Source organism: Protopterus annectens, chromosome 14.part0 (assembly GCF_019279795.1).
Source record: "Protopterus annectens isolate FY-2018-M chromosome 14.part0, PAN1.0, whole genome shotgun sequence".
Taxonomy (NCBI): domain Eukaryota; kingdom Metazoa; phylum Chordata; order Ceratodontiformes; family Protopteridae; genus Protopterus; species Protopterus annectens.
Genome location: NC_056748.1, coordinates 625627539 through 625633478, shown reverse-complemented (window position 1 = coordinate 625633478; position 5940 = coordinate 625627539). Strand labels below are relative to the sequence as shown.

General features: G+C 38.9%; 1 pseudogene; it reads right to left on the bottom strand.

Annotated features, from left to right (window-relative positions):
- Nucleotides 1-5585, bottom strand: part of LOC122788711 — a 186402-nt pseudogene extending 180817 nt beyond the window's left edge.
- Nucleotides 5586-5940: the final 355 nt, after the last annotated feature.

Sequence of the window (5940 nt, the reverse complement as noted above, 5' to 3'; positions counted from 1 at the left end):
GCCATGGCCTCAAGCTCAATGCCAAAAAGTGCATTGTCATCCCCTTTGGTAAAAACTCTGCACCCATGCACTACCACATAGGTGGTAGTCTACTTAACACCAAAAGTGTGATAAGAGACCTTGGGACGCAGGTGGACAGTAGTCTCTCCTTTGATAATCACATTGCCACAGTAGTCAGGAAATCATTCTATGTAGCACATCTCTTCACAAAAGGCTTCTCATCCAGGAAAAAAAGACGTCATTGTTCCCTCTACTCATCAATCATTAGACCCATTATAGAGTACAATGTCCCTTTTGGTATGTATCTCACAAGACATCTACAACAACTGGAAAGGCCACAGAAATACCTCACTAAAAGGATTACCAGCCTCAAACAGTTGCCCTATGCAGACCGTCTGAAAAGACTCCAGCTATACTCCATCACATATCGCCTATTCAGAGGCGATCTCTGCCTAACATACAAAGCTATGTCAAACCCAGAGCTGTTGGATATGCTCCACTTAAAGAAATCCCAATCCCTCCGAGCTACACAATCTAGGGACCTAAACCTTGTCACCACAATATACAGGACATGCTGGAAGTATAGATTCCTTTCCCAGAGACTTCCCATACTCTGGAACAAACTACCTATCTGTATCAGACAAAGCTTCTCATTAGCACTCTTCAAGAAAAATCTTGATGATTGGATGGGAAATAGGAAATTCACTCCGGGGATCACTTCTGTGGCTCTGCTCGAGAGGAGCACAGGAAAATAATTTTCTTCGTGGCAAAACACATGGTACCCTTTTGGTTAGGCTTTTATATACCCTATATAGACCCTAGGGCCAATATCCTAGTACCTACCTATGAACCTATATGTATTCCTGGATTCCAACATGTTGTTTCATAAATGTCTGAGGAAAGCAAATTCATGCATTTGCAACTGACTAGAAGAACTCCTCATAGGAGAATACCAGACTAATGGTCCAGAGCCTTTTAAGCCTACCCATTTATGCCCCAGTTTTCTTAATTATCAGTGCCCAAGGACTGGAATGACTTTAGTATATCCCTGTGCCTAACAGCATCTACAAGCTACTGTTGTCCATAATAGCCACAGGTGACAAGCAGGGGTGAATTTATGATTTCTCATCCATTGGTCCAAATATTTGAATAGGCTTAGAAAAGAGCTCTGTTTCACATAAATGGGAAGTCTGTTCCAGAGAAGGGGTGTAATCTATGAAACATACACCTGTTCCTCCAATCATATTTTGTTTATGTCACAGATATTCTTGTGCTGTTTGTTTTGTGAATGTGTAGCAGATCTATCAGGGCTGGATTGGAGAATGCCTTGTGTTTTAGGCAAAGATTGGCCTTTTGTAGTCTGTAGGAGACTGAGTACAGGGACAAGGCTTTAAGGTAGTCCACATAGGGCATATTGTTTACACCCTGTATTGTTTTAATGAAGAATCTCTGTGGCTGCTCTAGTTGTTGCAAATACCTGTACTCGATTATTGGTCTAATGAGGGCTGAGCATAGTGCATACCTCTCAACCTGGAAACATCAAAAATCTGGACAAGGGCCATGAAAAAAAGGTACAAATCTGTGCGCTGATTAACATCAAATTTGCATACATAATTAAGTAACCCCACCCACTCCACTGGAATTGTGGGGCAACCAAAATATGGCACCAGCGTCCCCCTGCAGCCATTCCAGTGTCCCATTACCTGGCTTTTTCACCCCATTTACCATAAACACTAATGTGTGCATACTGCTTTACTTCTACAATGATTATTGGGATTTTATTTTTAAATTTTATAGCACAATGCATAAACACTAAGACATCTGCTAAACAAGGCTGCTAAACAAAGCAATACTGTCTCACAATGAAAATAGACTTGGCATTAAAACTCACATTCATTGAAACAGCATTGAAACACACACCATAGCCAAAGAAAATGCATCTGGCCAGTGATGGATAAAGATTGCCTTTGGGCGGTTTTCATATCATTGGCCTCTTGCACACAAAACAAGAAACATACATGTGTTCTTTGATACACCTTCCTGACTTTATTACATTATAATCCTTGTATAATACAGAAGACTTGTTAGCCAAAGCGCATTTTAAATTTATTGTTTGAACATTTTTTCCAGTAGACAATAAAACAAAATGTATGAACCAATAATGACAAAACTGTCCAGTTCACAACTTGTCCATCATAAAAGTCTACTTCCACACACAATATATATATATATATATATATATATATATATATATATATATATATATATATATATAAATAGAATGACAGTAGTGTAAGCCTTAGGCATCTTGTACAGCTTCTCGCACTTATTTTCAATTTCAGTTTTTTTTTTGGGGGGGTGGACAAACATTTTGGAAAGTTGCTAGAATAAAATGTTGTGTTACAACAATACATTTCACTGCCAAGTCCTGAACCCAGGCCCCTGTGCACTACAGTCAGAGCAACATACCACTATGCCAAATCAGAGGTTTCCTGAAAGATAGGAAGACTGAAACTTAAATGGCTATCATTTAGTGAATTCAGTTCTCACTTCTCACCTTAGCTCTGAACTTCTTAGCACAAAAAACCTGGACAAAGCCAATAATGGGGGGAATGCAGCCCCAAAATTGGGACAAATTTCAAATACTGTTCTTATAAACTTAGAAAATTACTAGAATAAAACGTTTTGTGTTACTATTTATTTTCTGAAGAATATGAAGTCTGAAATTTAAATGCCTGTCATTATTTAGTGAATTAAATCTGTAATTTGCCACAAAAATACTGAAAACCACAGATTTTATAAGTAACAGATATGAGGCATGAATTCACAAGTCATGGTGGCTAGGCACTTTAGTCTCTTTTAACCTTGTACCGAAGGTACAGGGCTTGAGCCTGAGTACCTCTATAGACAGCCCATAACACACATGACAAAACCAGGCTGGCATTTTATCTCCCAGTGAAGTTTCAAGACAGTGGTTCATAATGCTGTGTCTGCAGCACTGACTGGATATAATCTGATATCCCTTTCTTACTTCTCCACAGTTGCATTTGTGCACTCTTATCTGCAGCAACTTAGGAATCCACAGATTTGTTAGACTTTATTTTCATTCAAAAAGTTTATTCAGCTGCAATAATCAACTGAAAATAGCAATATATGCAGTTAGTTTTTTTTCTGTTATTGCTCTATCCATATGAAACTTCCATTTCTTTTGTGTGTGCAACTGCTATACTTTTGCAAGCATCAACAGATCTTTTAAAAAGTAGTTTCTATTTGCTTATTCATAAAAGCTTCTGGTTAATGTCCTGCTTTATCATAGAATGGTATCCTCACAGCATTGGTATGACTGTTGGTATCTAGACATTTTTAAGGTAGACTATCATTTGATGTTTGTTGCCTCACTGGATGAATGTCATAAATGAAAGTTCTGTATCCCATTCAAGTTCATGTTCAAGCACTTTACAAAACACACACTCAAGCAATGCTATATAAAGTAAAAACAAGCAAACAAATTTCAGGGAAAAAAGGAATACAATTTGTAAATAAGTAATTTTCTAAGAAACGCCAAACTATTAAAATCAATCGTACATTCAGATAACTATATATTAGTGTGAACCAAACAAATGTAAGGAAGAGCTCAGATAGACACCTGCTATTAAAAAAATTACAATAATACAGAACCTAAAAATTGGGCCAAAATTCAGGAAGTTGTGACATGCAGTCTTGAAATTAAGAATTGTACCAATGTTACAAGCCCACCACATAGTCTATAGCAACAAACAATAGCAAAGACAGTGCCAAAGAGCTTTAGTCTACAGACGCAAACCATCTATGACCAGTGATCAAATGTCTTCATCATGTAACAGCAGTCTGAAAACAAATTCAAAGAAATGGAATAAGTAAATTAAATACACACACACACACACACACACTCACACTCACACTCACACTCACACTCACACACACCAAACCTGCTTGCCCCAAAATGCGGGATGTGGCTGCTATTAACCAGTCCTGCTTGCTGAAATACATCCCCTCCTGCTTGTTGCTCGCTCTTGCGGTTGCTATATCCAACTCCAAAATGGTCCTGCTCACTGAAATAAATCCATGGCTGCTATAAAACAGTTCTGCAGCTGCTCGCTGAAATAGATCCACTCCTGCTTGTTGCTCACTCTTGCGGCTGCTATATCCAAATCCAAAACAGTCCAATAAATGCATAATACATGTTGCTGCTGCTAATATGATCCAAATGTTTCCTGCTTGCCGGAAATGATGACGTGAGCTCAAGGAGCTCAATTCTGACTGGCTGATAGCCCTGACAGAGCTGACATCATCGTGCATGTGATGACGTCAGCTCTGACAGCGCAAACTTGAAAAAATTAATAAAACTAAAAGAAAAAAAATCGGAAATTAAGGGGTGCCACTTGGGAATCGTGGCACCCCTTCATTTGGACCCAAAACTCGGTAAAAACAGAGTAAATTGGTATGGTTGAGAGGTCTGGCATAGTGGGACTATGATCTCCTTAGATCTGGATGCCATGCCATAACTGCTGACTTGCACCACATAGAATGCAATGATGGATGCATGACGATCAAAGTTCAGGTTACTGTCAACCTGAGTTCTCAAGTCCCTTACCACTGGGTTAACTCTTAGGAGAGTGTTTAAAATGTTGTAATTTGCAGGGGTGGTCATCTTCCTAAAGCTTATAAATATGTTCTTTGCATTTAGTTTTATATTATGGTTCTGGTACAAGTTACTTGGCTCTCAGAACTTCCTCAAGGATATCTACATCTTTGGAGAAATCGATCATTGGCCCCAGCTTGCAGTCATCAACAAATCTGGTTGGCTAAGACTCTCTATAGTTGATCTGACTTCAGAGAATTACATTTCAAACAGGAGAGTTCCCAGTTCTGAGCCCTGTGGAACACCACTAGTAACAGACCTATTGGTGGGGGTGGATTCCCCCACCCAAACTTCATGTGTCCTATCCATGAGCCATGTGACTATCCATTGGGTTACATCAGGATTTATGTCTAAATCTGTGAGTTTGTCTATAATATCCAAGTGAAGTATTGTGTCAAATACCTTTGCTGGGTTGAGGTAGGGAGTATGCACTACTAGATAGGTAGTTCATGCATGGCACAAGTGGCCTTATCAAAGTTCTCCACTGGGTATAGTAGGTGTTACCTACCCTTGATGAAAGTGAAGTGGTATGGGTCCAGTTTTTGAAGATTTCCAATGTCTTTATTATATCCATGATAATTCTTTCTATGGCCTTGCATATAAGACTAGTCCAACGTATGGGTCTGTAGTTGCTTGGGTCTGTTGATGGTCCAATTTTATGTAGAGCGATGACTGTTACTGTCCTCCATTCCACAGGGATGCAGCCTGTCTGGAGACTGTGGATGATCAGAGATTCTAGCTGGCTGGACAGGTCATGTGTCAAACTATTTAGAGGCATCACTGCATGTTACCAGGTCTCATTGCTGTACTGTGTTTAACTGTGGAGAGGGCAGTGAGGACCTGTCCCTTAGTCGCAATTGGGGGATAAATGGTAGAGGGTACTTACTGGACAGTTACCCGTCATCTTCGAGTCAAATGGACGTTGCTTTCTGCTTCTATCTTATTGTTTTTGTGTAATACTTTTGAGTAAAGTAATTTTTCTCTATTCTTTTATCTTGGACGTTGGTAGCTACTGTAGCCAATAACATGTTTCTGTCAAGGATTTTCTCTCTATACTATGAGGTTGAGAGGTATGCCTTCAGTTATAAAATGTCATGAAATCACAATAAATCAATGGCATTTATTGCATGCGTATTCTACAAACTAGGCAGTCATTGTTTTCATATTTAAAACTAGCCTGTACAATTTTATACATACATAAATAAGTAAACAGACACACATTCCATGTGAAATTGTAGTTTCATTTATTTTACAAAATA